Genomic DNA, 19499 nt, shown 5'->3' with positions numbered 1-19499 from the left:
TCAAAGGAGGTGTAAAGATATATAGCTACAAAAGTTATCCTTGTTACATGGACAGATGTTTCCAAAAGGGCTGCCCAAACAAATAGATCGCTGCCCATAAAGCATACATATATAACTATATTTATGTACTTTATACCCACACTTCCAATATATAAGTAAGTATAATTAGATAATTACGCAAATACCCCCATACAGTACCTTAATTTACGATAACAATTTATGCTAAGCAATCACTCTTTCCGACTGGACGTCTGTTTGAGGATGGAACGAAGTGTTAAATTTCAACTTAGTACCTAAAACTTCATGTAAGCTGCCCAAAATCTAGATGTAAACCGTGGGTCTCGATCAGATATAATCGACACAGGGATCCAATGTAGTCTTACAATCTCATTAATGTACAACTCGGCTAAACGCTCAAGTGAGTAATCCATCCTAATTGCTAAGAAGTGAGCACTCTTGGTTAGCCTGTCCACAATCACCCATAATGCATCATGATTCCTTTGAGTGCGAGGAAGTCCTGAAACAAAGTCCATAGTTATTCTTTCCCATTTCTATTCCGGCATAGACAAGGGTTGTAGTAAACCAACTGGGACCTGATGTTCTGCCTCTACTTGTTGACAAACCAAACATTTTGAAATGAATTCCGCAATGTCTCTCTTCATACCATTCAACCAATAATTTTCTTTGATGGTCTGGTACATCTTTGTACCTACAGGATGCATTGCATATGGTTAAGTATGTGCTTCATTCAATATTTCTCTCCTTAATTTGTCATCATTAATGATGCATAACCTTTTTTGATAAAATAAGCTACCATCCTCCGTAAATGTAAAATCATGTTTTCCCCACCTTGAACTTCTCTGGTCAATTTTACAAGTTTCGTATCTAACTTTTGTGTTTCTTTCACTTGTTCAAGTAATATTGGCTTTACTTGCAAATTAGCAATAACTGAACCATTTGAATCAAGTGTAAAACAAACATTCATGGCTTTTAACTCAATAAGCAAGGGTAAAGGACTCAAAGAAATGCTTGCGAAGGATTTTCTACTTAAGGCATCAGCAACTACATTAGCTTTACCTGGATGATAATCAATTGTGCAGTCATAATCCTTGATGAGTTCAAGCCATCTGCATTGTCAAAGGGTTAGCTCCTTTTGAGTACCTAAGTACTTTAAGCTGTTGTGATCAGTGAATATATGACATTTCTCTCCTTGCCCTCTTTGCTTGACAGTCGAGACAACCCAACAACAAATATCCGCAACCATCTCTGGAGCATAACGGGAAAGTTGGGTGAACTTCAAATATACTTATGAACACTTAGTGAATCCTGCTTAAGGGTAAGAAATTCTCGTACCTTGGCTTCTCTCAGTTAACGGGGAAAGAAATGCCCCAAGAAAGCCTCCTCAAACAAAGCCCAAGTCAAAATTGGTGCACCCTCAGCTCTACCCTTCTTCCATGAGTCAAACCAAGTCCTAGCAATATTCTTTAGTTTATATGCAGCTAGTCCACTCGCTCAGCATCAACAACGTGCATAACCTCAAACACCTTTTGCAGTTCCTCAACAAAATTTTTTGGATCCTCAATAGTGCTTGAAGTAGTGAAGCTTGGAGGATTCATCCTCAAGAACTCACAGATCCTCGAAGTATCAGCCTCTTCCTATCGAGCCCCTCTTTGTTGCCCAACCTGGTTGGTCACAGCTTGACTTAGCGTTCAAATTGCTTCCCGAAATTTAACATTAGTGACCTCTCATTGGGGTTGCACTTCTAGTGCATTAGGTACCCCTTTCTCCTCAACGTTCCTCCAAATAGGATGACCTTGAACAACTCTTCGTGAAGGCATGATCAACTGAAATACATGCACAAGCACAAATTAGAAAGAGACATTATAGAGATGAACTTTATCGCATGAAATGAGTATGAAAGAAGTGAGATAGTTCCTAAATGTTGCAACCTCCAAATTATAGATGTGGCGCGCTTCACACCGATAAATAGGACTCTACAGTTATGGCTTCATAGACTCCCTAGGACTCTTGAACTCTATTCTCTGATATAGAGTTTGTCACGCCCTGAGCCTACACCCTAGGTGGGACTGGCACTCGAGAACCATTGCTGGCCTCAAGCGAACCTTTGGACTGGCTTAAGTCATAGCGGAAAACTTAAGTTACAAGATAATAGTCTTGAAAGATAAACTCATGAAATAGCTTAGAATGTCTTAAAAGAACATTCAATTAGCCAAGATGACAACTTAAATCTCAAAACATAAGCGAATAATAAGATAACGACAAATATTCTAACTAGCTGTCTATGAAGCCTCTAACAACTAATATGGACGTCGGGACAAGACCCACGACATCCTAATGAACTAACTAATCAAAGCAATAAAAAGGAATTCCTCTGGAAAGAATGAGGCTCACCAACTGACTCTGAGTGCTCAACTGGATCAGCAAGGCGCTGGGTGCTGATCCTGGTTACCTATATCTGCATCATAAAATGATAAATGGCATTAGTACATTGAATGAACGAGCATGCGAGGGGAAAACTAGACATGACATAAGCTTGCAAGGAATCTGAAATGAACACTTACCTTAGCTTTACTCAACTCATGGATACTCAACTCAAATGCAAATTAAAACAACAATAAAGTTGCAGTTTATACCAAGCATTTAAAACAGTATGTGACAATTCAATGTGTTAAAGAAATACAAGAACAACTCAGTTTACATATAAAGTAATATAATACTGTGGGAGTTTCTCTAACCGACAACCATCACTATGAGCTAAAGTGATGATACAACGTCTCGCCCACGCTGCCAGAACTGTCTTATACCTTGTCGTGATATAAAATGCCTCAACTAAGTGGATCTACTTGTCTATGCTAAAAAGCACTAAAGAATCATCTAAAAATTATGACCCTTTTTACCCACGATGACTACATTTATGGAGACTTGAGTTATTGTGAACTTGTCCCCATATAGGTGCTCAATACTACTCCCAAAATATACTCAGCTCATATGTTTAAAAACAAAACTCTTTCTGTGGTTTGAGATAATTACTCAAAAACTAGCTCAAAGGCTCTCTTGGAAATCTGTATTTCCTTTCTTGTTTAAATGTGAAAACATTTACTCTTTTGGGAATACATAGTCCCGGTATACTCTTTTGAAGAAAAGAACTTTGATCTTCACTCTTTACTCAACTCAAAACTCAAGTCTTAAAACAAAGTTATAACGTGTGTAAAAGGCTTTTGAAATGACTCTAAGGACTCTCTAGACTTGGCTCTTAACTTTCCTTGAATTTGAATTTATGGATTCAAGTATTGTGATTTGTGATAGGAAGGATATCATGATGTTTAGGAGTGTTTTTAGATAGTTTAACATGAGAAACGATCAAAAAATCACTATCTGAAAGCAAGTCTGCAACGCAAAGATGCATTTAAATATTTGGTCGCGTAATAAATTTTGAGGCCGAACGGTCCATGACAACTCTGCAATGCGAAATTTTTTTTTCACATCTGGAGGAATAGGTCCGCGATGCGGACCTGGTACCCAGATTTGCCCGACCTTTTCCTTCTTCGTTTTCTAACCCCAATTCACCTAAATTTGATTCCTTTTTCCCAAATTCTTTTTAGATTCAGATACCTAGTATATCTACACAAGAAACCTAACTCAAAACAACTCTATAAATTGACGCAATAATCTGAAGAACTCCTCAATCTCAGCCCAATTCAAGAACGAAAGCAAATTCAAGAACACTTATCAAAAACATCAAACTTTTAACCTTTTTAGGACGAATTCACACTGAAATAAACATGTTTTGCACGTGGGTGAACGAACCCAACATTATGAAAGTCTCACATACCTCGTAGGATTGAATCCTTGGCGAAATCCACAACCAAATTCGCAAGAACTTGACGAATCTTGAACTTTTCTTCTCCTTTCCTCCTCTTTTCTCTTCTCTTAAAGCCCTAGCGTAATTCTCAATAGTGTAAAATGAATCCTATCCGTAGAGACCCCAACTTAATTAACAAAAATGAATTTAATTAATTGGATAGTGAAAATATCACAATACCCCTCAAAAATCCTATTTTGACTTTCCTTATTTAGACAGCCCAACTTCAAATGAGCATATCTCCCTCATAAGAACTTGAAATCACGCAAACTCAATTGCGTTGGAAAGATAATTCAAAGATATTTCCTATGGTATCTTGTAGCACACCTAACACAGCCTGAGCTAGGAGTTATTGTCATTTGAAGTTGACCAAAAACCCATACTTAACATAACTTAACCAATTTTTCAGATTTTTCATTCTTTCCAAAAATGACTCTTTCTAATTCTAGCTCATTCACTTAGCGAGATGTAACATTAATAGACTTATACTCATAATTCCGACTTAATGAACAAGATTACTAGGCACAATGATGCTTTACGCTCGAGCAATACTAGTGGTGACATCTCTTTTGGAAATCCTATGCTCACGATGATAATTAAGGAAGACCAAGAGGGAGATCATATGATCTCCAATTTGTCCACCACTATTGATGTAGTGTCTCGGGTGAATTATGCACAACAAGTTGTTCAATACTCAAAAGCTCCTCTGATGCCATTTGAAGAAGCTAACTAGGTCAACAACTCTCAAGAAGGGCTATCAACGATAGAACTACCAAGGGTTGAACTATCAGAACCAATGGAGACCTCACCACCTGACTACCTTGATCATATATCAGAATTAAGGTAGTCAAAATTAGAACAACGGTTATAAAGTTCGGAAATAAAACTTGAATCCATTTACCCTCCAAAAGGACATACATCTCACTCACAACAGTAGCAAGAGAGTCCTTCTTAGGATCAGAACAATTCTAATCTGCAAGGGATGCTAGAATTTTTTTTACAAAATCAAGAAAGGACTGAGACTACAATTTGCAAATATATCAGTCATTGTGAGCTCTTATATTCAGAAGTTCGTATAACAGATGGGAGAATTATCTAGAGATTATAACCTACCCTAAAAGTGACAGCTTCCAAGTAATATCATTGATCCAAAAGTCAGTGTAAGTGAATCTTTGTCTCACTGTATAACTATCATCACTAGGATCAGAAAGTTTCTCTAAGATGAGGCAAAGAATGCTAAAGTTACAAACCAAACTGAAGTCGAAAACCTCTCTTAGTTGCCAACGAATGTACTGTGAATAAACCACGAGTTTAAGTAGGAAGCAGTTTTGTCGCGTCCCAAACCCGATCGTAGCACAACATGTATCTGATTCTATAGAAACCAATTGAGAGTACCTTGTTGATATGATAGTTCAAACAATTTTCCTTATAAGCATCTAAAGTTTCAATCCTGAAATATAGCAAACAGAAAATATCAAGCAAACAACAATATTTGTATTTGAATTAATGCGAAGGTTACAATCTTTATAAATTCTCTTAAAAAAATATGTAATCCCCTGATTCTTTTCTTCAAATATGTTCTTGATTTGATGGAAAACTTGCGGCTCACACTTGGAGCGAAGACTTCTTTGTATGTGAAAGACTTGCAGATCACAACTGAAGAGCAAGGATTCTCTATGTATTTCTATGTGTGTGTTCTTCTTTTTCTTTTGGTCTTATGAAAACCTCTTTATGTAGGCTTGAGCTAGGGTTTTAGGGGTATTTTTGTCCAAGCAATTTTGGTCATTGGGCTTGAAGAACATGAGTTGGGCTCGTCTTGTCAACTTAATGGTCTGACCCAAATGTGATTTGGAATTTATTTAAGTCATATATTTTGACTTAACTATTAATCCAACTTTATTAACCAGTAATTTGGTTGGTCAATATATCATGAATTTATGGATTAATCCAAAATTTAATATGGATTTATCAATAAAATTTCATTGTCTACAAATGCCCCCTGTTTCGAGGTTTGTTGCGGTGTTCAACTTTTTGAACCTATAAAAACAAGGCTTGAAGTATTCATGAAATATTTTTTTTTATGGAGTCTTTTAAAACTTTCCATAATTGATTTCAATGGAAATATTTAACAACTCAATTTCAATGGAATTTTCCATAACTTGATTCCTATAGAAACTTACCATAATTTACTTCCTAGGAAAATTTACCATAATTATGTTTTAAATATAGTTTTTCCATAATTTGTAGGAACACAATTTATGTACTTTTGATTCCTATAATTACACATGCTATTACAATGATTGATTGTCAACTTGAGGTATAGCAAACTCAATTTTCGTAACTTTTTTTCCAGCACAACACACCTGCGGTAGAAAATTCATAACTTGTTATAGAAACATGTACATCATGATTCGTTTGATGTTCCAGAACCTAGAATCAGAGGGATACGACATATCAAAAATTCAAAATAAAACCCTTCTGAATTGATGGGAATTGATTTTTGAAGTTTGCTATCAAATTTGTGTTCTTTTTTACAGCTCTATGCAGTCTCACCAAAATATCTCTATCTTGGTGTAGGAGATTTCGAATGACGAGCGACTTGATTCTATAGAAACTAGACATCAAGTCTACAACATATCCAAAATTCAAGGTAAAACTCCTCATGAACTGACAATAATTATTTTTTGAAGTTGGTGATCTAACCGAATTTTGACAACATTCATGAGTTCATTTCTCTGCATCTTTCCCGAAGATCTACCTATTGAGTTTCGTATTGATTGAAAACTTTGTCATCATCTAAATGGAGAAAGAACACAAGACTCTTAATCCAAAACACTCATATTCATCATAATGAGCGCGAGAGCATATGCCACAATTGTTTTTCATGCCGATTAGAAGCTTTCTGCAATTGGCACCGTGAGACACATCACTTTTTTTTCAGGTTTACGATGGACCGCAAAATTCTCAATATCATAAAAAAAGTGAGGGGTGATCCATAATTTACGAGGAATCAATTGATGCATCTTCATTTGTAGTTGCAATTTTGACGACGAATCATATATGGTGCAATATTTTAGAGATTGTGGCTTTGATGAAGACGAACCACACGTCGTGATCTTCTTCTGCAATTGCAACTTTGACGAAGAACTACACTTGATGCATTTTATTTTGCAGTTGCAGCTTTAATAATGAACCACACTTAGTGCATCTTCTTCTACAATTGCACCTTTGATGACAAACCACACATGATACATCTTTCTTTTCAATTGTGACTTTGACAATGAACCATATTTACTCTATCTTCTTTTGCAGTTGTGACTTTAATGATGAATCACACATGATGCATCTTCTTTTTTAGCTGTGAATTTAATGACGAACCACACTTGTTGCATCTTCTTTTGAAATTTTGGGTTTAGAAAAAAACGACATTAGTACATCTTCTTTTACAGTCACAACTTTGATAACAAACCACACGTGGTGCATCTTATTTTAGAGTTGCAGCTTTGATGACAAACTACACATGAAACATCTTTTTTTTTCCCGTTGTCGCTTTGACGATGAACCACACTTGATGCATCTTCTAAATTGAAGTTTGGCGATGAATCACACTTTGTACCTTTCCTTTGTAGTTTTGGCTTTGGCGGGAAAGAGATTTTGCCGCAGTTTGTCCTAGTTGTTGAGAGGAACTACTTGTCACATTATTAATCCTTAAATCAAACTTCAAAATATCCCCCCATGTCAAAGATAGAAGCTCACTTATGGCTGCATCTATCAATAAAAATATTTGAAGCAATAATGTTTGATGAAGAGGTGATGCGAACTTGATAAAGACATCCAAGACGATTTGACAAACCACTTCTTGATATTTTTTTTTCTACTTAGACCTTTTGTATGGGATGATATGTCCATTTTTTCATCCCTTCCTTATGATGTGTAAAAACTCTTGCACTTTTGAAGCAATAAAATGTATTTACTTTACACTTCCATGCAAAACATGTGAATTTTTTTTCTAATTTTTCTAGGCGGCCACTTATATCAAGGTTTTCAACATATTGAATTTTTTGGACCATATAGATTTAAACTCATGAGGGCCAAAAGTAACAATTTGAAGATTTAACTCATTTTAATGGAGCTTTTCTAACTTGAAGACTTGGCTCGCATTTGAGAAACATCATGATTTGAAAACTTAGCTCAAATTTGAAGAGCTTCGAAAATTGAGACTTAGCATGAATTTGATGAGCTTCATGACATGCATTTTAGATTCGTGTGTCGAGAAGCATTTTGACATAAAGATTTTGCNGGCGGACACTTATTTCAAGGTTTTCAACATATTGAATTTTTTGGACCATATAGATTTAAACTCATGAGGGCCAAAAGTAATAATTTGAAGATTTAACTCATTTTAATGGAGCTTTTCTAACTTGAAGACCTGGCTCACATTTGAGAAGCATCATGATTTGAAAACTTAGCTCAAATTTGAAGAGCTTCGAAAATTGAGACTTAGCATGAATTTGATGAGCTTCATGACATGCATTTTAGATTCGTGTGTCGAGAAGCATTTTGACATAAAGATTTTGCTCGAATTTGATGAGCTTTGAAACTTGAAGATTCAACACAATTTGATGAACTTTATTACATGAATTGTAGTCTCGTGATCGATGAGCATTTTGATTTGAAGATTTTGCTTGAATTTGATGAGATTCGAAACTTGAAGATTCAACAGAATTTGACGAACTTTATGACATGCATTTTAGGCTCATGTGTCGAGGAGCATTTTGACTTGAAGATTTTGCTCGAATTTGCTGAGCTTTGAAACTTAAAAATTCAACAGAATTTGATGAACCGTATGACATACATTTTAGGTTCGTGCGTCGAGGAACATTTTGATTTGAAGATTTTACTCGAATTTGATGAGCTTTAAAACTTGAAGATTCAATAGAATTTGATGAACTTTATGACATGCATTTTAGGTTCATGCGTCGAAGAGCAATTTTGACTTGAAGATTTTGCTTGAATCTGATGAGCTTTAAGACTTGAAGATTCTACTCCAATTTGAGAAACTTCTTGACTTGAAAACTTAGCTCGAATTTGATGTGCTTCATGACATATATTTTTGACTTGTGAGTCAATGAGCATTTTGATTTGAAGATTTTGTTCAAATTTGATGAGCTTTGAAACTTGAAGATTTTACACAAATTTGAGAAACCTCATGACTTGAGGACTTAGCTTGAACTCAACGAGCTTCACGACATGAAGATTTAGCTCGAATTTGATGAGCTTTATGCCATGAAGACTTAGCTCAAATTTGATGAGTTAGGAGTATTTTGATTTGAAGACTTAACTCGAATTTGAGGAGCGTTGGAGCTTGAAAGTTTAGTTTGAATTTGATGAGTTTCATGACATGAATTTTAGGCTCGTGCGTCGATGGGCATTATGACTTGCAGTTTAGGCTCGTACATCAAAGAGCATGTCAACTTAAATAGACTCTTCAATTTCAATTTCGGATGAAAACTTTCCTTTATCCTCACTGTTAATTATATTTTCTTTGTAAGTTTCGAAGTTGGACAACTTTTGATATCCATTTGAAGTCATACTCAGTTTCATATCATGAGCACGCGTTGCTAGTTCTTCAAATATTTATCCCTTGCAATATGTAACGAAAATCCCAATGCATACCTTGGATGCATATTTTGATCTAAGAAGTTTCACTAAGGCGATCTTTGCAGTTAAGGCTCAAGCTCCTCCAGCAATTTATGAAGTCAATGACTTGTTCATCATTTCTTTGACGGGTGTTTGCAATCTCTATCATGCTCACAACACGCCTTGTGCTATAAAAACACTTAAGGAATTGTTGATCCATCTGCTCCCAACTATCGATGGAACTAGACTCAAGATCTATGTACCATTCAAAAGCAATTCCTGTGAGAGATCTAACAAACTGCTTAACAAGATAATCACCATACGTTCCAGCATTATTGCAAGTTTCGACAAAGTGTGACACATGTTATTTCGGAATTCCATTGACGTCAAATTACTGCAACTTAGGAGGTTGATAACCAACATGTATTTTTAGGTTATAAATTCTTTGAGAATATGGCTTTGCATATGTGATAGGAGACTTGGACGTGCAATCAGATTTATCTTTGATAGCTTCTTTGATGAAGTCCTTCAATTCAGGAATCAGACCTTCGGCAGATACTTGAAACTCCTTGATAATTGTTTCTTATTTTGCGAAGGACTCTATTTTCTTCTGAGTTTCATGAAGCTTTACGCATAATTGAGTGGATCCTCTTTCCTCCATATTCTTTATCATGTTTGTCAACTTGGTAATTTGGATGTCTTGGCCTTTGATGCACTTTGATAGGCCTTCAACTGCTTTCGTCAAATTTGTAAGTTGTTCTTCTATGGTGGAAGTTTTGATCACCATCGCTTGCATAGCCATTGTAGATGATAAAGAATAACGTTGATTTTCCATGACATGAGATGCAGATTTGTTATGCAGAGTAGATGTAGTTCTTAAGGAATCATTATCGGCTAAAGTGAATGACTTTTTAAATGTGGATAGGCTTAATTGCGCAAGAACCCTTTCAACCATTTTGGCGATATCTTCTTTTGCAGCTTTTGCAGGAGACTTTACACCTTTTGGAGACGAACCAAAGACAATAGAAAATTTGGGTGGCACTCAGGAGGCTTGTTGTCCTAGAAATTTGGCTTTGTTCCTTGTGATAGGTCTCATGCTTCCCGTAGTAACATCAAGGATAATTTCCACAATGATACATAATTCTGATCCATCAGTTTTTACGGATGCAAATGCAGATGCAGATGCGAATGCATTTACGGATACAAATCCAAATTTCGATGTAGATGCAGATGCAAATGAAAAATTTTGAGTCTTTTTGAAATTCATCTCAGTGTTTTTGAAATTTGATTTTCTTGAAGACAAGAGATGAGAGGTAAAGATTGTCCCACTAGGCGTGCCAATTTGTAAGCCTCTAAAATTTCAATCCTGAAATACAGTAAACAAGAAAGGAAAATAGCAAGCAAACAATAATATTTGTATTTGAATTAATGTGAAGGCTACAATCTTTATAAAATCTCTTAAAAAAAAATATGTAATCCCCTGATTCTTCTCTTCACAGATGTTCTTGATTTGATGGAAAACTTGCGGCTCAACAGTTGGAGCGTATACTTCTTTGTATGCGGAAGACTTGCAGATCACCACTGAAGAGCAAGGATTCTGTATGTATTTCTAAGTGTGTGTTCTTCTTTTTCTTCTTCCTTCTTTTTCTTTTGGTCTTATGAAGACTTCTTTATATAGACTTGAGCTAGGATTTTAGGGGTATTTTCTTCCAAGCGATTTCGGTCCTTGGGCTTGAAAAACATGAGTTGGGCTCTTCTTGTCAACTTAATGGATTGACCCAAATGTGATTTTGACTTTATTTAAGTCTTATATTTTTACTTAAATATTATTCCGAATTTATTAACCAGTAATTTGAGTGGTCAATATATCATGAATTTATGGATTAATCCAAAATGTAATATAGATTTATCAATAAAATTTCACTGTCTACAGCCCCAACATTATTTATTTATTTTAGTCTAATTATTTCAAGTTATGCATATATAAATCAAGAAAATTAATAATTTGGTTTCATCCTTAACTGCTTTATCAACAACCTTAGGTTTCCCTACAGCTAAAGCTATGGGGAATATAGAGTCATGATCGAACAAATTGCATGGCAAACCATAAAGTAAGATCCATGCTAATGCAATACAAGTTTCTTCTTTCGGATTGAACCGCAGAGTCCATTTCAGAAAACGCATATTATAGGGTCCACTACTGAACTCCCATATAAATCTCAGGCCTAGAATATAAATTGGTATGATCCTCAAAGAGATGAAATTGATAAAAATGTACTTCGACTCAAGATAACCGAGTTGGCACGGCCATTTTATAATGAATTGTTGTAGTATCACCCTTCTTAAATCCCACCAACTCTGGTCTACCCTATAAATTTACCAACAATTGCAGTGTCCATTCAATATGGGTAACTCCATCGCAATATTCAACAGGTTTTAACTTCAATGAAGCATTAGAAGTGTTATTTGTGGTTGTTTTGATTTGAGAGTCTAGGGATTTTATTTTTTTTTGAATAAAAGAAGTAGTTGAGCTACACCTTTATCACTTGTGCCAAACATTATTTAGCTTTTCTTTTCTTCTAAGGTCTCTTCTTCAAAATCTTCTTCTTCGCACTCAAATTGTATTGTTATCGATCAATTCTTGCTCTAGTACTAATATATATTTATGAGATGGAAGAGTAGAAAGGAAAGAAGAAAACAGAAAAAGTAAATTTTGAACAAGTGTAGTAAATTTTCAGTAACTCTATGATCGTACTACTCTATTCTCAACAACAATTGTGTTTTGTTATTCGTTTCACTTGACCTGCACACTTACACATACATACATAAATATGATAGAGAGTATTTGATTTTCAAGGCACAAAAGGCTTCTTCAAATATTAGAATAGTCCACATAATTAAAGATGTTTCGTAAATTCCATAACTATATTTAAGTATAATAAATGACAGCACATAACATGTCACTGTTCAATAGAAATATATTTCTAGATATATGAACATAACTTTTCTTCCTTGGGTCAAAATGTAAAAAAGATAGGATGGGCAGTTGATCAGATCCAATATGGATTGTACATGAATGGCTCTTTTGAAGCGCATTGACACTGAGTGCTCATTTCTAATATCTAGTGTCGTTTTTTCTTTCACTGGCAACTAGAATGGGAGGGAAGTGATCAAGAAATATCTTCTGAGGGTTGAAATAGAATAGGAAGTCCTTCAATTGGTGTGGGCATGGGATCATATTCGATTTTCTCATTTGGAATCAATAACTTCCATCTGAAATCCTTGATAACATTGTGGATAAAAACAAGAATCTCCAGTCGTGCAAACTCTTTCCCCAAGCACATTCTAGGCCCTCCTCCGAATGGAATATATGAAAATGGTGTTGGTCCTGCTCCTTCAAATCTTGATGTATCAAAGTTTTTAGCATCGGGAAACACTTTAGGATCCATGTGTGTTGCAGGGACATTCCAATATATCTGTCGCATCAAACCAAGCCTTCATTAGATGATTGTGTTTTGCAACCAACAATTGCAAAGGAACAATGGAGGGGCAGAGGGACTGAATATAAAGCAGAATCGATAAAAATTGAGAGACCATAACTGCAGAAGTTGAATGCAAATGTAATAATTAATAGTTCTAATCTGGTTCTCATTTTTGTGATATGGCTAGTTGTTATTTTTTTTGCATTTCTGTAAAGACTTTTTTTGTGTTTTATTAATAAAATTAATCCCTAGGAAGCTTGTTCAATGATATATTATCCAATAAAAAAAACTTCAAAGAGTATACATAACAACCACCAAAAATATATCAAGTAAAACAAATATTGGAGTACCTTCCATCCTTTTGGAATGCTATAACCTTGGTAGTTAAAATCCTCTAGTACTTCTTTCCAGCTTCCAATAATTGGTGATGTTAACCTGAGAACTTCAGACACTACATCCCATGTATACGTCATCTTTTGTATGTCATCCCAATTCAAGTATTCCCTTCCTCCTTTTGATAATGCAACCTCCTTTTGTTCTGTTTTCAGTATCAACCAAAAAATATTACCAACTTTTTTATTGTTAGTGAAGCCCTGGCATTTCATATGTTTCATTTTATATGACGGTATTTGACTGACCTTGTAAAACGTTTTCATAAACATGAGGCAACTCCGCGAGATACTTCATCACTAATGTTATAGTAACAGTGGTGGTATCATGGCCGGCAAAGATCATCATGAGGATGTTATCAGCTACCTCTAGTTCGGACATGAATTTACCATTCTCATCCGGAAATAGAAGTAAATGTGACAAAAGATCTTGTGGAGGAGAATCTGATAATTTCTGTTCTACAGCCTCTCTTCTCTCCTTCACAATTAATACAAGTTCTTCACGGATAGTCTTTGTTGCTCTCTTTGCATAGTAAAATTTAGTTCCAGGAATGTTTAGGGCTATAGTATATGACTCCTTTCAAGAAAATGTTGAATAGATTGAAGAGCTTTGAAATTCGATTCGAGTCTTCAAGGTTCATGAATAGGCGACATGCCAAATCAAATGTGTGTAACTTGACAGTTGGAAAAACTTTCACCTCCTTTTTGCCTTCATATGTACACACAGCAAAGTTCAAAAATTCACATATACTACTCCCTCCGTTCCACAAAGAATGACCTCCTTTCCTTTTTAGTCAGTTTCAAAAAGAATGACCTCTTTCATTTTTTTGTAACATTTTACTTTTTGCTTTCCATGTGGCATGTTTAAGACCACAAGATTCAGAGCAATTTTGTACATTTGACATAACTTTAATTTAGGACTACAAGATTCAAAAGTCTTCTTTATTTACTTAAACTCCGTGCNATGCCAAATCAAATGTGTGTAACTTGACAGTTGGAAAAACTTTCACCTCCTTTTTGCCTTCATATGTACACACAGCAAAGTTCAAAAATTCACATATACTAATATTTACTAGTAAAGAGTTCAACATTAGGCCACTTCATAAATTTTATGCTTGAAATATCTCTACAAATCAAAGAAAATTAAAATATAGGATGTGCAAAACTATACTTAGTGAAAAATTGATAAATTAACTTTATAACATGAAGACATGAAGTTACAATATTTAGTCAACGTACGCCTCAAAGCTACTTTGTAAATAAAAAGTTTCAAGTAATAATTTCCTATAATTCGCCACTTAGCTTCTTAACAACTTGTTTGGAGGGTTGTTATATATTGTTTCATAATATATCATATGACTTAAATATATTGTTTTGATAAATATAGGGTGTTTTTGGTATGAAGGTAAAATGTTTTCTATTTTTTTCTTATGCTTGGTTGACTTAAATATTTTGTAAAATGTTTTTCAAATTAACTTATTTTTCTTCAATTTAAGAAAAATAACTTCCCTTTAAAAATTAAGAAAAACATTTTTCAAAACTTTACTTCATCCATAAATTACAATATATTTTTTCTTATATTTTGTACCTGACCCTCCCCATTCAAAAAAATAATTAAAACTTTTAAATTTTCTATTTTTTTTACCCCTACCCCATATCAGCNTGGTCATCTCCCATCAAAAAAAATAATTTAAAATATATTTTTGAAAAATAGTGCAAATTTTAAAAAAATCATTATTTACATCACCTCCCCCCCACCCCGTCAATTTTAAAAAAAAGTAATTGTTTTTCAAAAATATTTCAAATTATTATAAATTTATTTTTTACGCCATTCCTAACCTAGTCACCGGCCACCCACTGTCAATTTATATTCAATTAATAAAATAAAGGGTAAAAGTTTAATTCGTCACTAAGAACATTTATTAATTTTGGCCTATTTAAATTTGGCCCAAGCCCCAAGTGTGCACATTTCACCTATTCATTCAATAATAAAAAAACACATATCACCCAATATATCTAATTATTTCCTATGTAATATTTTCATAATATAAATTTTTAATTTTTAATTTTGGTGTATAATTTTTATTACAAAAACTTAATTTTTGTATATATATTATTTTTTTATAAAATATAAGTTAATTTTGGTGTATAAAAAATTGTTACATGATATATTAACTTCATTTATTATATTGCACAACATGATGGTCGAGGATGAGCATGAACTTATTGCACCAATTCAAAATTTATGGGATGATCCAACTTCAATGGTAGAAATACCTAGATGAAAATTATCGATTTGAAGTTGGTCTTCACTAAAATGATATTGATACAATTTTAATGTAAAATTTGATGTTATGAATTGAAGATAACTTTACTATAATAGCACGGTTTAAAAAATAATTAAAATCATCTATTGTAATAAAAGCTTTTAGAAACATTTCGAATGATTAATGAAGAAAAAATATTTTAAATGAATAAAATAAATTTGATAGGTCACTAAAAACATTTAGTGTGCAACTTTAATTTGACTTTGACTTTTGACTATGTCAAAACTAAGATTCGGGAAAGATTTACGGGGCTTGCCGTCAGGCTCTACGAGTAGACCGCGGAACGAACGACAATTTATAACGGTGTCACATTGTGACAGAAAACTACTATTCATGTGATGTCGGCAGATATTTAAGAAAAATAAAATTTTAAACTTTGTAATTAAAGGGAAAATGGTTTAAAAATACATTAATTTTGGTCGAAATTGTTATTACGATATAAAACTATATGAATGATCTTTTATTCCCCTACACTATTTAGTACTGTATTTTAAAGATATATATGTGTCACATGGAACATTACTATTTATAATGATGCAATATTTATGATATTCACGTGGACACATATATACCTTTAAAATATATTATTAAATAGATCAGGGATAAAACGTCCTCTATAAATTTGGTATCGGAACAATAATTTCGACCAAAATTAAAGTATTTTTCAAATCTTTTTTTTCTAATTAAAATAATTTGTAAATATTTATGTGGCCATAGATTATTTTTGAGAATAGAATAGAAATTTTAAAATTAAGTTGTTTTCATACAATAAAATAAAATTGAATAAAATAGAAATTTTAAAATTGATAAAAAGGTTTTTTCATTTGAATGAAATTGAAATATAATCAAATTACGGATATTAAACACGGAAAAAATAAAAACTTAATTTTCCATTGGAAAATACATACCTTGCCAGTAATTCTTAAGATGGTGGTGAGTAGTGAACTCCATGGTCTTAATATAGAGCTTTGAGAAAGCATCTGGACTAACAAAATAATACAACATCTTCCTCAAATGTTTAGCTTCATCCCCATGATTATTAGTCAAACTCTTCCCAAGCAGCTGTTTCACAGAAGTTGGCCACCAAGTTGTGACCAATTTATTATGGTTTCCAAACAAAAACTTGTTTGCTGCAGGACCACACAATACCACCATTTTTGCACCCATTATTGATGTCTTGAAAACTTCAGATTCATACTTATCCATTCTGTCCTGAACAAATTTCTCCGACTTTCCCTCTCGGTTTAATCGGAGAAACTCCAAACTTTCTCCGATTAATGGCCATCCGTAGCTGCCGGGAGGAAGATTTGATGACGACTTTCTTCTTTTTTTGAGGAGATGATTGAAAAAGAATACGAAAGATACAAAAAGGATTAGGTACACTGTTAATGTCATCGCTTTTTCCCTTTCAATAATTTTAGCATTGACACACCCTTATAAATAGATAGAGATATTTAATTTTTGGCATATAATTAAGTGTAAAAATAGAAATCGTCATAGCGTGTGCTTAGCACGGCGGAAAAAAATAATATGCTCGTCTTATCAGTGGTCGACACACGATTTTTCATGAAAGGCAACACATATATAGAAATAAACACATTAACTAATCGAAAAAATTTCAACATTTTATATATATAGATATATATATATATATTATTTTTCTCATTTTTTTCTGTCAAATAAGAGATTCTTGACCCCAAGCTGGCTCCTCCCTGGCTTTTTAAGTATATGTTAGTCAAAGGCTTGGGAAATATTATTTTTAGTCAAAGGTTTGGGAAATATTATTTACACTTCTGATGTTTGTTATTGTATAAATTCGTTATTTCGAGTTTACACAAAAATAACTGAATTATACAAATGTACCTGTGCATTATACAAACGTGCAAATTATACAAATAAGACAGCTTAAACTGTAGCTATAGCCTGTAAATAAGCAAAATATAGCTACAAAACATAATTAAGTTTATTATAGTGGATATTTGCGAAATTTCCCCAAAAATAAGGCATATGCCTTAGGCCCCCAATTTTGGGGGGCCTCAATTTTTTACCAAAAATAAATTACATGTTCAATTTTTTTTATAGAAAAAATTAATTATTTATAATTAAAAAATAAATAAATATATATATATATATATATATATATATATATATATATATTAAGATATGTATTATATTATTTTTGTTAACTCATTATAATTTATTAATTTATTAACTTATTACTTATAGAATTATGTTAACAATTCATATAATGATTGTCTTAGTAAAAATATGTTTTTCATCGTAAAACTGATAAAAAATCTTACCTTAAATATAATTGGAAGAATTTTTTTCGAAGAAATTATTTATAATAAAAATCAAGTAATAATTTGCATCTTAAAAGTGTAAGAACAATAAATTTTAAATTCACATGAAATTTATTTAGATTTTTAGGGCTCTAACTAAAATTTCGCTTTAGGCCTCTGTTTATGTTGAGTCGTCCCTGGCCTTGTCCCCACAACCCACTCTTGTCCCCTACCAATTCCTATGTAACAACTTGTTCCCGTCTTTATAAAAAAGCCAATGGGGAAAGAATTTGGGCCAGAAAACTTTTGAGTAGTAACTTGAAAAATTGTAGTCTAGTCCAGATTTGGACAAAATCTGAGTCAGGTGAGGTCTAGGGAAATCTGGTCATGAATGGGGAATCTATTTATGAATTTGATCACGTGAGTAGATAGCTAAGATATTAAAGAACCCGTACAACTTTACGAAATTAAATTCAGGCGAGGGAAACTCTCGAAACTGATCTTAGCATGAAAGGGTAGTTTTTGAACGTTATGGGTCGAATGTGTGTTGTGAAATGGGGGCTTGGAACTCAAATTACGAGGTTCTGTCTCTGTGTAAACCGCTATGGCAGGATTATTCCCGCCAGGGCAGGGCCGCTGTGGTGGGATGGGGTTCGCCGTAGCGGCTTAGTCGCGAATTAAGTCGGGGGAAAATCCCAATTTCGTTATTTTTCTGCAAACTTTGTTCTTAAGAGTTAGGAAACGACCCAAGACGAGTTCTTGATAGTTTTCCATGACTTTTGGTGCTAAAGGTAAGGATTTTACTCCCATAATCCATTTTTTGATCCGTAGAACTTAGATTCTTGGTTAATTATTATTGTGGGAGGGTTTTGGCCTGAAATTGATGGTGGAAAAAGCCCTAGTTGCAGATTAGGATCATAGGTTTGGTCTTGGGTTATTGAGTTGTTATAATTGATATACCTTGAGTTTACGGTATTTCTAATACATTTCACTTACAAGTTGTGTGTGTCTAGGGCCTTTTTATATTGGTTTTTTATGTGGTTTTATCATGTTTTGCAGGAAAGGTGTTCAGGCGCGGAAGTGTAGAGACAACTGAAAGAAATGCAGAAACAGGGCATTCACGGAAGTGATCTACGGACCGTAGGTCCATTCACGGTCCGTAGGTGATGACCGTAGATCAGCAGGCATGGTATTGAGGACAAATCGGGGAAATCTGATCAAGTGTGGAACCACGGTGCCCATTGACGGTTCGTAGATTGATCTACGGACCGTACTGTTGATCCGTAGAGTGATACTGCAAGGGTTCCAGTACCTGATTTTTGAAGATTCTAAGTATGGAGCTACGGAGGGGATTGACGGACCGTAGGTCGATCTACGGTCTGTACTGCTGGTCCGTCGTTTGCTTCAGAGAAGCTGATTTTTGGAAGCTGAAATATTTTCTAAGTCCCGATTGACGGAAGGGACTTACGGACCGTAGATCCATCGATGGTCCGTAA

At 34.1% G+C, this 19499-nt stretch overlaps 1 pseudogene across 1 annotated transcript; it reads right to left on the bottom strand.

Moving 5' to 3' along the window:
- Positions 1-12416: 12416 nt before the first annotated feature.
- LOC125853884 (beta-amyrin 28-monooxygenase-like) lies at positions 12417-17207 on the bottom strand (annotated as a pseudogene). The gene is made up of 4 exons (XR_007445231.1): positions 16630-17207; positions 13644-14103; positions 13356-13543; positions 12417-12999 (listed from the first exon to the last, which is right to left on the bottom strand). The product of XR_007445231.1 is annotated as a beta-amyrin 28-monooxygenase-like (transcript).
- Between the last annotated feature and the right edge of the window lie 2292 nt (positions 17208-19499).

Source organism: Solanum stenotomum, chromosome 1 (assembly GCF_019186545.1).
Source record: "Solanum stenotomum isolate F172 chromosome 1, ASM1918654v1, whole genome shotgun sequence".
NCBI classification, from domain to species: domain Eukaryota; kingdom Viridiplantae; phylum Streptophyta; class Magnoliopsida; order Solanales; family Solanaceae; genus Solanum; species Solanum stenotomum.
This window is presented reverse-complemented; position numbering and strand designations above follow the sequence as displayed.